General features: G+C 44.3%; 1 protein-coding gene across 2 annotated transcripts in view; it reads left to right on the top strand.

The window, feature by feature from the left end:
- The window catches only part of Maf (MAF bZIP transcription factor), a 352,610-nt gene that overhangs the window by 146,591 nt on the left and 193,821 nt on the right, over window positions 1-12,198 (top strand). The gene's annotated exons all lie outside the window — the stretch shown is intronic.

Genomic DNA, 12,198 nt, shown 5'->3' with positions numbered 1-12,198 from the left:
TTTGGGGACTAACTGCCTCTCAGAGCTCATCCTTTGGCTTCCTCTATAAGGTGAGAGAGATGGTCCTTTCTGCTAGGTACTGGGAAAGATCAATGGAGGGATGTTTCTAGGAGCAACTGATGCACAACGGATACTCTCAGAAGGCCATTTCCCACTGCTTCCTGGTCCCTTACATAATTTTCCGCAGCCTCCTCCGAGCTATCTCATTGGCAGGGAAGCCAGGCGCTGTCTCTTCCCCACATATCCCAGTTAATATTTCAAACATCCTGGGTTTCTAATTGTGGCAAAGCCTGAGAGTCACCTAATCCGCCTGTGTATTAACTGCTCTGCTTCCCAACCGTGCCCCTAGTCCAGGGCTGACACTTGCTGAGTTAGTAATGACTTGATTCATTCCTTGCACCAAATGCAAGAACCACTGTAACCTACAGGACAGAAATAACTCCAGTAATTAAGGAGGCCTGCCTGTGGAAAACCCTCCCTGCCCCCATACACACACACACACACACACACACACACACACACACACACACACACACACACACAAAGGGCTTTGGAGCTTGGCAGGGGGAAGCCCCTGCCTGGGCTGCTTCTCCCTCATGTCCCACTGAGGCCATGGGGTGTCTGCTGTTTTTAAAGCCTGTGCAAACCTGGTATCTCTAAGGAACCTAGCTCTCCAGGCTGCAACATTCTAGTCTCAGAAGGTGGTCAGCATTTACCTGGCTTCTTTGCCTAGGACCAGACTCTGTTAGGGTTCTTCAGGGAGTCCAGGCTAGTAGCCCTTGCAGAGGCAGAGGGAAGAACACTTGTGTCTGTGCTGGAACCCCTTTAGGTGAAGGTGAAGGCTGCTGGTCACTAGATATCTACATGAATGTTCTCTCCTTCCTGCCGTGTCACAAGCTCCAGCATGAGGGAGAAGGAAGTATGGTGGTCGAGCTAAGTCTGGAGCCAGCCCTTGAGCTCTCCATCATCCCCATCTCACAGGAGGGAGATTAATTAATTAATTAATTAATGGCATGCAATTTTACTATGGTACTATATGGGAGCCACAGACCTGTGCCCACAGCACACATACACATCTTCTGTTGTGTCCTAGTCTCTGTCTTTAACTCATTTAGCCCTGTGGGTGGCTAGGACAGAAGCTGAGGTTACTGCAGCCCATAGGGCCCATGTGCTGTCCAACAGCATCTGCAAACAGCCTGAAGCATGACTCTGCAGTGGGAGATTTCTGAGCAGACAGATCAGTTACAAGTGAGGATCAGCTCGCTGCAGATCGAGGGCTGCAGACCAGTTTGGCTCAAATCAGTTATGCTGCTGCCTTGGCAATGCCACCACTTTGTCTCTGGCAATGAGCAGGTGTCTTTAGACCCTTCATGGGCATCAAACCCTGTGGGCTGTGGCAGGAGGCCCAGAGACACCAGAATGAAGATCTCACCCATGTTTCCAAAGGGCTCTGGTAGACTGGGTAGATGGTGAGATACACAGCCAGACACAGTATGTGATGGGTGAAGAGAGAAAGGAGCACACGGGGTTCCCTTGGGGGATATCTGCATAACTGGCAAGCTCTTCTGAAGTGAATTCTTCCTAGGGAAATCCAGAGAAGTGAGTGACAGCTGAGTATAGTGGAGGAGATGGAAAATAACCCTTGTGTGTAAGAAATAAACAAATTACAAGTGAAAAGAAAAGGAGAGACACAGTTGTCTTGAGTAATTGGCACCCTGGGTCCCCAGGAGTCAAGGCACAGCAGCATTGGGAGGTTGACATTCATGCTCCCGTGCACACCTAGACGGTCCTTCGAAATGTGCAAGGGGACTCATGTTTCTCTCTTTTCTAGCATTGGTGAAGTAGAGGTGGAGCATTGGTGAAGTGGAAGGTTTTGCATTCTTAAGTGTATGGCACTGGTCTTGAGTTGGGTCACGCATCAGCTCTTAATCTGTGACCATAGTTTATGAGAAACTATATCTGTGTGTACATGTGGAGACTTGTGAGTCCATGTAGATATATGCACACAGTACAGGTGTGCTTGAATGTATGCAAGTGTGTGCACGTGTGTGTTGGCTTGCCTCTTCATCTGTGTGTAGCTATGGGTGTTCTGTATTCCTGTTGTGAGTGGACCCTCAGTGAGCAGACTCAGAAGTGAAAGCACAGTGGCAATAATCTTTGTTTTGTTAATTTAATTGCATGATATATTATTGATTTATTTCCTTATGAGATAGAATCTCATGTAGTTTGAGCAGATCCTTAGCTCCCTATGTAGCCTTGGATGACCTTGAATTTCTGATTCTCTGGCCTCCACTTCCTGAGTGCTGGGACTATAGGCATGCCCCATCATGCCCAGTTTATGCAACCCTGGGAATGGAACCCAGGGCTTCCTGCATGCCAAACAAGTCTTCTACCAACCAGGTCCCCAGCCCCAGAGGAGTGGAACCTCAAAGCTCCCAACTTCATTCACTGATGCTCTGGTCTCCACTGGAACCTAGTAGAGATCCAGCCCATCAGATAAGCAGTAGATCTGGGCTGTCACAAGCCAGCATGGATCATTAACAAGTCATTGCTTGGCTGGACTTTGTTCTGGTACCACTAAGTTACCCAGCATCTGGATCTGGTTTTCTCCTCTGGTTCTAATTCCTGAAAACTGTGCTCTTGTGGACAGGAAAAGTGGGGCTTATTTTCTCAGGTGTTCGGCTCTTTTCTTTATGACCTTTTAAGATGCAGTATTTATATGATTCCATATTTTATTACATAATCTTTAGTAGAAATAAAACATTCATGAGTGATTATGTTTGCTATTAAAACTATCTATTATTTATTAAAATTGTGTCTTATCTATTTAAACTATGTCTTATTTATTAAATATGTATTATGTATTAAAAGTATATATGTAGACTTTTAACAACATAATATATAACACAACAGCGTACATAATGCAAGACACACTATATGAATTAAGAGATGATTCTAGGAGTCAGGAGGAGCCAGCGTTGAAATAAGCAAGAGCTGGCTTACAACTGCCAGGAAAAGCCAGTTGTCAAAACTTCAGCTTTTATGCAGTCCAGGGGTCTTCACACTGGGTGTTTGAACTCAGCCCCCGTGGGAGAATTTATACCCCAGAAAGTGACAAACTTATACAAATGAAGTTCCACCTTCCCCTTATACTAAGACAATTGCCAGATATTTGCAAGCATACCACTTGGTGTGTGTGTTTCTAGAAAAAACAAAAATCAATGTTGGTTAGTCTGGAAACAACACATACTAAAAGTTCTAGAATTCTTCTTTATGAACTTTTTCTTTTACCTACAAAACAATGGTAATCTTGTTCTTGGCTCACATAGGGGGATTGATGTCACTAAATACTCAGTTACCTCAACATTAAAATGTTGTTGTGGACAACTGTTACAAAATGCCTGACAAGAGCAACTTAAGGAAGGAAAGGCTTCTTTAACTCAGACTTGGAGAGCTCAGTCCATCATGGTGGGGAAGGCATGGCGGCAGAAGCGTGAATCAGCCGCTCACAGTGTGTCTAAGGTCCAAAAGCAGAGAGAGATGAACGCTGATGCCCAGCTCACTTTCTCCTTTTCTCTCTAGTTCAGTGGCCCAGGCCACCAGACGATGCTGCCCACATTCATGATGGGTCCTTCTAATCAGTAGACCCTTTCTAGAAATCCCCCGTATGGGCACACTGTAGGGTGTGTTTCCATGGTGCCTCTAAAGTCAGTGCAGTTGACGAGATCACTCCTTACACTGTTGGTCAGAGAGAATTTGGGATTTGTCAAAAGAAAGGTGGTGGTGTCCTGGGGAGCTGCCTCAGCATAGAGGACAGGCATAACTGTGGTCCCACCCTAAGGACTCCACACTGGCTTCTCAAAAGGAGCAGGCCTGTGCTGGATATAGCCCCAGTGTTTTTCCTGGTAAATTATTCAGATGCTAATTGGATTGTAAGCAAAGCCACTGTACCTTTCTCTCCTTTCCAATTTTCATCATAAAATGTGAGGGTGCGGGGAGTCAAGAGAGGAGCAGGAGGCAGGAGTGAGGTTCTAAAGGTCGGCTTCTAGAATGGCAGCCAGCAGTGGATCTACCCTGCAACCACTGTGAGGCAGAAATCCCAAAGCTCTGGGGTGGAAGATGTACAATGGTCCCAATCCCATGGCCTGCAATTCTTCCCCTTTCTTCTCTTTGGCACCCCAGTGAACTGTTTCGAGTCCTCAGCAAAAGCTATTTGTGGTGTGCCCCTCACGGGTCCTGGCTTGGAGAAGTGTTTGGATGTTGCACAGACCCCAGACTAGTCAGATTTCAGGTGGAGGCCCAAAGCACATGCCTGAGAAAGTGCCTGGAGGGAGTTAGGGAGTAAAGCTTCTCTGTTTCCAATTACCCTCTGCTGTCTGATGTGCCTGCTTACTGGCTCATGAATGGTAGAGGTGCTTACAAACCAGGCTTGGGTGGCCAGGGAGCACCACTTTGCTGCCAAAGAGGGCTCTGAGTTCACCCAGTGCAGGGAATCCACGCCTGCTCTGGCCACCCATCTGCATTCCCTCTCTGATGCTCCCCCTCTGAGATGACTGCAGTCCTAATTAAAATCAATTTGCTTAATCTTGTGGCATCAGATGAGGGCAGAGCATCTCACAGGGGAGGCTGCCTGACAAGGACAGAGAAAGCTGTGCCAAGGGGCCAGGGAGGGAGAAGAAGCAAACGAGGCTGGCTTTCATCTGGTGTCCACTGCAACTGTCTAGTCCTCTTCTGTGAGTGTGTAGCTGAACAGCAGGTAAGATGTTTGCAGTTGCTTAATTCTAGAATAAGGAGAATCTGCCCAGAGATGAACTGGGTTAGCATTGGGCTTTTAGTGTTAGAGAAGGTTCCAAGAAAGGCTCCAGACAACCTCCTACAAATGTGTCTGAATAAGACAAGCGGACTCAGCTGGGCGGTGGTGGTGCACGGCTTTAATCCCAGCACTCTGGAGGCAGAGCCAGGCAGATCTCTGTGAGTTCAAGGCCAGCCTGGGCTACCAAGTGAGTTCCAAGGGAAAGGCGCAAAGCTACACAGAGAGACCCTGTCATGAGGAGCCCCCCCCCCCCAAAAAAAAAGACAAGTGGACTCCCCACTCTGATTGGCGATTGACACTTACAGACAGTTACCTGAGCCGTTCTCAGTCCATCTTAGTCTTATTTTTAGCCATGGAAGAATGCCTTGTCTCTGTATTCCATCATCTCCACTTCCTTGTTCATTGCTGTCCATTTTCTGCCTCTGGCAACCTCGGGCTGGTCAGTCCTCTCTGTCCATGACCTTAGGGAAGAAAGAAAATGGGAAAACACTCTCTAGAACCCTCTCTCCTCCCCCATCTCTATCCTAACAATTAAAGAAAGTGGTGCAACTCCAGAGAACCCTAAGAGGCGTGACACCAGCTCAAGACAGCTGCAGATGAGAGGTCTAACCATTAGCCTGCCCCACCAGCCCCTGAGGCCTGAGTACTTACTTACCTTGGGTGACCAACACTTTCTACAGGAGTAGATGGTGGGTTTGGGGTGCTCCCAAAACCCTGCCAAGCCCTTGGATGCAGATGGGTGCTTCTAACTGACTTGCACTTGAAGCATGAAAAAAGTCAGGCTTGGTGGGAGTTTGAAGCCAGTGTAGGCTACTGGAGTAGGCTGGACCTCCAAAAGCAATACAACACAGCACAGCACAACAACACAACACAACACAAATAAAAAGCCTCTTGGAAGTCCTCTTACAAAAGAAAAGTTTTGCAGCAAGGACAAAGTCATCGTGATGTCTCCTCATTTACTTAATCACCTTCTGTTCGCTCACTCATTCATTCATGTTTAACCCAAGAATCATTCTTTAGCCCTGCTACCCCACCCACCATGGTCAGATTCTTCCTATGGAGGAGCAATCTACACCCCCAAGTGCAAGCAACCTTTTGACAGTGTAACAAAATGTTGTCACCGAAAAAGGATGCTTTCAGGAAACCATGCAATTGAATATATATTCTGATAATGTCTTAAATAAGTTTGTGATTTTGTGATAGACTGCATTCACAGCTGTCTTGGGCCACAGGCAGCCTGTGGACTATGGGTTGGACATGCTTAGAGGGGTCAGCCAGCTAGACAGTGTGAAGCACTTACATTTGGGCGCTTCAGAGGCAGGAGTACAGGGCACAGAGGTGGGCAGCAGGGAGTATGAGGGCTAGCCAGGAGCTGCTGCCGGAAAAGACTAGTGGGTAAGTGGAAATGAGAAGCCAAAAGAAGAAGGAAGAGGAGGAGGAGGAGGAAGAGGAGGAGGAGGAGGAGGAGAGGAAGAAGAAGGAGAAAAGAAGAAGACTGGGAAAAGAAAAAGTAGAACTGAGATTTGAAAGGGTTTCTGTGAAGGGCTCTGAGGACCTGGGAAGGAGCTCTCTCCATTGCACACCTGGAAAAGAGGTAGCTTGGCTACAGGGCTGAGCCCAGCTGCTATTGCTCAGTGGTTCCCCAAACAGAGTTCTGAATCCTTGAATGACCACAATCATCAGCTTCAAGCAAAGAAGCCAATGGGCTGTTCAGTTAACAAACAGCGTCAGGACCTTTTGCTTAAAGAGCCAGGGAGACATGGCTGATCAGCTGTGCTGCACAAGCCCCTTTGAAATATGTCTGTCTGAGATGGCCCTGAAAACAGCAGGCAGATATTCTGAGTGTGCCCTGTGGTTGCTGGCTGAGAGAGGGCCACTACAGATCTCAAGAAGGCTTCTGACTTGTGTGTCCCCCACCCTTGACTCTGAATCTTTTCCTTCCAAAGTTGCAGTGATAATACAACTATGATGGTGCATTGTTTCCTAAGAGTTTTCTATTCCACGGTGAGGTCTGGAGTAGGATCTTCACTGTGGATCTTTAGTGCGTATGACAGAAATGTAGTTCAATTTGACTTGAGCAATACACAAATCAGCAAACTGATGTGGCTTGACTCAGACGTACAAGCAATAAGCATTTCCAACAGTGTCCGCTAGTTCTGTGTAAAAACTTCATTCCCAGCCTATGTCATCCTTCCTGCTGTAACCTCTGAAAGGAAAAAGCACCCCTTTTCTGAACTTCCCATCTAAGTTTACGGGTCACTTTGCCTAGGTTAACCTAGGAGACATGACCTTCTATAAACCAATCTCTGTGCTTATGAAGTTGAACAGAAAAGTTAATTGGCTAAGCCGGTGTAATGGTTAGTGTTAATTGTCAACTTGACAAAGTCTAGAGTCACCTAGGGGATAGGCCTCTGAGCATGTGTATCCAGGATTATCTTGATTATGTTTGTTGTGGTGGGAAGACCTACTCACTGTGGGTGGCACCATCCCCTAGTCAGGGGATCCCAGACTGTATAAGGGTGGAGAGAGAAAGCTGAATACTAGAATGCCTGCATTCATTGCTCTCTGCTTCTGATTGTGGGTGTACTGGGCACCAACTGCTTTAGGCTCCAGATGCCTTGATGTCCAACTGCGATGGACTGTATGCTGAATTGCGAGCTAAAATAAACCCTACACCCCATAGCTTTTTGTCAGAGTATTTTATCATAGCAACAAAAAAAGAAACTGAGAGAGCTGGCTTTGAGGAATGTACAAAAGTGCTTTCCATGGAAGAATGAACTTGTGTTCTAACCCTGCCTCTGACATTTATTAGCTTCACAACATGAAAATCTGTAGTTAACCTTTCCCAGACTCTGCTCACTTGCTTGTTAAATGTGTAAAACAAGATCCATTCTGAGGACCCCAGTAAAGGAGGTTTCTCTGTGGGAATTTGCTCACTCACATTGGCTAGGCCTGTGGGATTGGTAGGCCTGTGCCACATGGTTGGCTTTGGAGCATGTGAGGTCTCACCTGAAAACACAGGCTGGGTGTGGACTTGATAGGGTTACATTCAACAGCAAGACTCCAAAAGGATCTTGAAGAAGTGGAGACTGGGTTATATAAATAACTCATGTGTGCATTTAAGTCTGAGAAATTCTATGCTGAATATAAGCAGAAAGACTTGAAAAACTAATGATACACATGCATGGTAATTATACTCCATACAATTTACATATGCAATTATGAACATTTTAATGAATTAATGACATATGGAGAAAAAAATCAAACATCTGTAATTGTAAAGGTTCTAGTTCTAATGAACTTGTGTTCTAACCCTGCCTCTGATATTTATTAGCTTCGCAACATGAAACTATGTAGTTAATCAGATTCTGCTTGCTTGGTTGTTAAATGTGTAAAACAGGATCCATTAAACATGGTAACAAATATGAACAATGATCATAAAATACTTTTTTGACCCAATTTTTCCAAGGCATTCTTTTTTAAAAGAATTATTTATCTTTATTTAAGTGTATGAATGTTTTGTCTACAGTATGTGCACTCCATGTGTGCAGTGTCCACGGAATTCAAATCAGCAATTCAAACAAAAGTTTTTCAAGGCAAATATTCTACAACAATACAATGTAAAGAAATACTAATAATGCATGTTAAGAAAAAAAATGGAGAAAACTTCTGTTTTCCATAACTGAACTGTTCTGTCCCCCCTAAAAGCAGAAAATTTAGTATGGACTGTAAAAACACAGCAGCCCAAATGTATATATAGCATCTAATCAGAACTGTGGTGTCTCAGGCTGTGCACATTGGTGCCACACTGTCATGGTGGCACGCACAGGGCAGAATGCATGTGCCTTGCATGTCCAGAGCCAAAGCTGCAGTGAGTTCACATGGAACAACACGGCCCCGCACTACCACAGGCACCTGGGGTTTCTTATGAGTTTGATTTTCAATTAACTGTTACTTATTGAACATTCAGAAATCTTTTATTACTGCCAATTTTTGGTGATCCCCACATTCAGTTAAGTGACCCCAGATGTGCTCATAATCTACAGTGTAAAAAGCTGGTCCCTAATTTTATTCAGGTGGTTGACAGATGAAGCTTTTACATGTGACTTTTTGATGGAGCAACATGGGCCAGGACTCCTAAATTGGGTGTTCCCTTTCTGCCTAGCACTGTGCTAGCCACCTTCCCCTCCCATCTGACTCGCAAGCACACCGCCCCATCTTGTAGGCAGAAGGTATTCCTTCCTGGTTTTATAGATAAGTAACTCTGTCAAGAGGAGTTTATGTACCACCTATTAGCTAATGTGTGGTGGAGCTGGGACTCAGCCTCACGGAGTTCAGTAAAGTTAGGACAGAGCTGCAGCCAAGCAATGTGGTAAGAGCTTTCTTTAACCTATGAAGGCCGAACTCCAGACAAGTGCTAATCCCAATGGAATTTCACTTTAAAAATAAAAATGACATCATGGAGTCATGGAGAAAGATGTAACCACAAGTGTGCCCATCACAACATCTCCTATAACAGTAAATTTTAAAAATCAGTTGGGAATGCCCGGTGAGAGGAGGTCATATAAATAAGTCAGGCTACATTTGCCCCATGGGATGTTAGGTCATCACTATAGAGGCAAGCATGGGAGAATGGTTGATGTGATGTGAAATAATCATTATCTTTTGATAAAGGGAGGAAAGATAATTATCCTCAAAATCAAAGAGGAAAAAAAGAGTAGTGTGTTTCCGTTCTCTTTTTAAAGCTCACCTTTACAACAGGAATTCCAGTTCCAATGTTAAGAGCAACAGTTTCTGATGGGTATGTCTTATCCTTTTCTCTATGCCCCATAGATGAAAGGGTATGTATTTTGGACTTCCATGGAAATATATTATTATATGTATTATATGTTTAAGACCATTGTTCAGCACATTAACTCTAACATAAGTGCTCTGATTTTGAGAAGATCTTGGTATTGATCTATAGTCAAAAACAGCCATGTCATTGGAGAGTTTGGCTCGGGTGAGGTGGGACTATGCATCACGTGGTCTCAATTCTCATTGTGTTCCTTGAAGGTACAGACTGACTAGTTAACATAGCAAGAGAAGACACTATCTGGGGATTGGGACACTTTAGAGTCCTGTGGAAACATTTTAATTTCATTTACAACAAGAAAGAACACATTCACTACAGTGAACACTGGAGTATGCTCATTTTGCTTTTTATCAATGCAGTCATAAAGTTGAGTTTATTCATTATTTTAAAGAGAGCTGACAAAGGCAGAAATTACCATCACCCACAGAGGCTGTAATACAGCCTGGGGTGAGAATGTTCCCATTTTACAGAGAAAAGACTCTGATCGCAGCATTTATTCAGGCTGGCATGTGCGAGCGTTCGAATGCTGACTCCAGTGTGTTGAGTCACCATCTCTGTGTCTGCTTCTCAGATCATCTTTCATCACCTCCAGGAAGCTATGTTAACGTTTGATTTTCCCTGACAGCGACAAAGTATCTGCAAAGTCCTGACCCTGTCCTTTTGTAGCTGCCCTTGCAGCCAGGTAATTTTTCATGGGCCCTGTGTGAATGACTACACAGTGTACATAAACTGTAAATACTTCACAGCATGTGCTGAAGTCTTACCCGCATCTCTAAACAGAGAAAGTAATGGCCTTAATAGGCAACAGTCTATGAAACCTTCAATAAGTCATCATTTTCAATTGTGTCCTAACTGCCTGGTGACTCCTAGCCACCTTAGCAGACACACACACACACACACACACACACACACACACACCCCAATATTAATTTCCTTTCAATTTTAGTACAGACTCAAGGGCTCAAAGGTATGACTCTTGAAGTATCTGGCTGGAAATTTCACTTCTATTAAACATACAGGACGAAATAGAGATCCTGAAAAAGAAGAGTGGATATGAAATGACCTCTCAATAACAGCTGATTTGCTGTCCCAACAAAGTATGTGTATGTTGATTCCTGGGTATTCCCATAGGAGTTGGTGGACTTTGGTTGTAAATAAGAAATAGTTTTGGCTTTGTGAGGCACATAATCTCAGTCTTAACTGCTCAATTCTACTGTGACTGCATGAAAACAGCCATAGTTATTATGTAAACAAATGAGTGTGATGGAATTCCAATAAAGCTTTATTTGTTAACATAAATGTAAGGAGCCATTCTGGCTCATAAGCTACCATTTACTGGTCCCCACAGATAGTTCTCAATACCATTCATGATTCAGAAAATTCCATGTGTTAAACACTCATTTCCCCATGTCTGAAGAATTTGGGCAAATTAGACACATATAATAATTATTCAATAAATATTCATTGAAAAAATGAATGAAGTATTTTCTACCTATATTCACTCAAAGGCTAAGCATGCCCAAACAGGATGATATATGAGTAATAGCAAATCTATTAAGTCCCACCTTTATACCAGACATGGCCCAACTGAGTGTTCTCTTTTAAATTTGAGCCCTACTGTAAGAGGCCACAACAGAGCTCATGAAACCTGTGTCATCCACTTAAGGTCCCAGAAATCAAAATGGTAGAGGTGGAAGCCAGATCTGCCCTTCTAGCTCAAGACTCAAAAACCCCATCCCACCTCCCTGAAAAGGATTCTGTGAGAATCAAATGTATGAGTATTTTTTGCTGATTGTCATGTCACTGGAGTTCTAACAAGCACAGAACAATGCAGACCCTGTCACAAGCAAAAAGGACTTGTCTTTGACTTTGATGTCACTGAGCAAATTACTTCTTCTTTTAAACTGATTCTTCACAATGTGCTGAATCAGCCCCAAAGCCAGTGGCTACAGACACAGAGCAAAGCAAAAACAGTCTCTATGTGGGCTTCACATTTCTAGGATTCCCCACCCTTCACAGAGTGATTCCACTGCACTGTTAACTTCCACTCCATTTTCTCTGGCTTGGTCTGAAATAGCTATCAATCATTTTCCCTTCTGAGGTCCAGGCTTACCACTCTGAAAAATCTACAAAGTCAAAGAAACTAAAATGCCATCCACTAAAGAGAAAGAATCCACCCTGAGAAGGCTGAGCCTTCAACCATGGCAACAGCCTCATTCTGGGGAAAGGCAGGTGGAGTATAGAGGATCTGGATTTGGGAGATGACTTGCCTTGAAAGCTCAAGGACCACACTACCCACATAAAACAAAACAAAGAATCTGGGTGTCCTGGTGAATGTTTGTGATCCAGCTCTAGGGAGGCAGAAGGGGATGGATCCCTGGATCTCACTGGCTGGTTAGCCTAGCCTATTTGGTGAATTCCAGGCCAGTGAGAGACCCTCTCTCAAAAAAGAAAACAACTGTATGTGCCTGGTTGCCCGAGTAATGGCACCCAAGATAATCCTTTGATTTCCACATGCATATGAATACAC

Source organism: Onychomys torridus, chromosome 5, assembly GCF_903995425.1.
Source record: "Onychomys torridus chromosome 5, mOncTor1.1, whole genome shotgun sequence".
NCBI lineage: Eukaryota > Metazoa > Chordata > Mammalia > Rodentia > Cricetidae > Onychomys > Onychomys torridus.
This window is presented reverse-complemented; position numbering and strand designations above follow the sequence as displayed.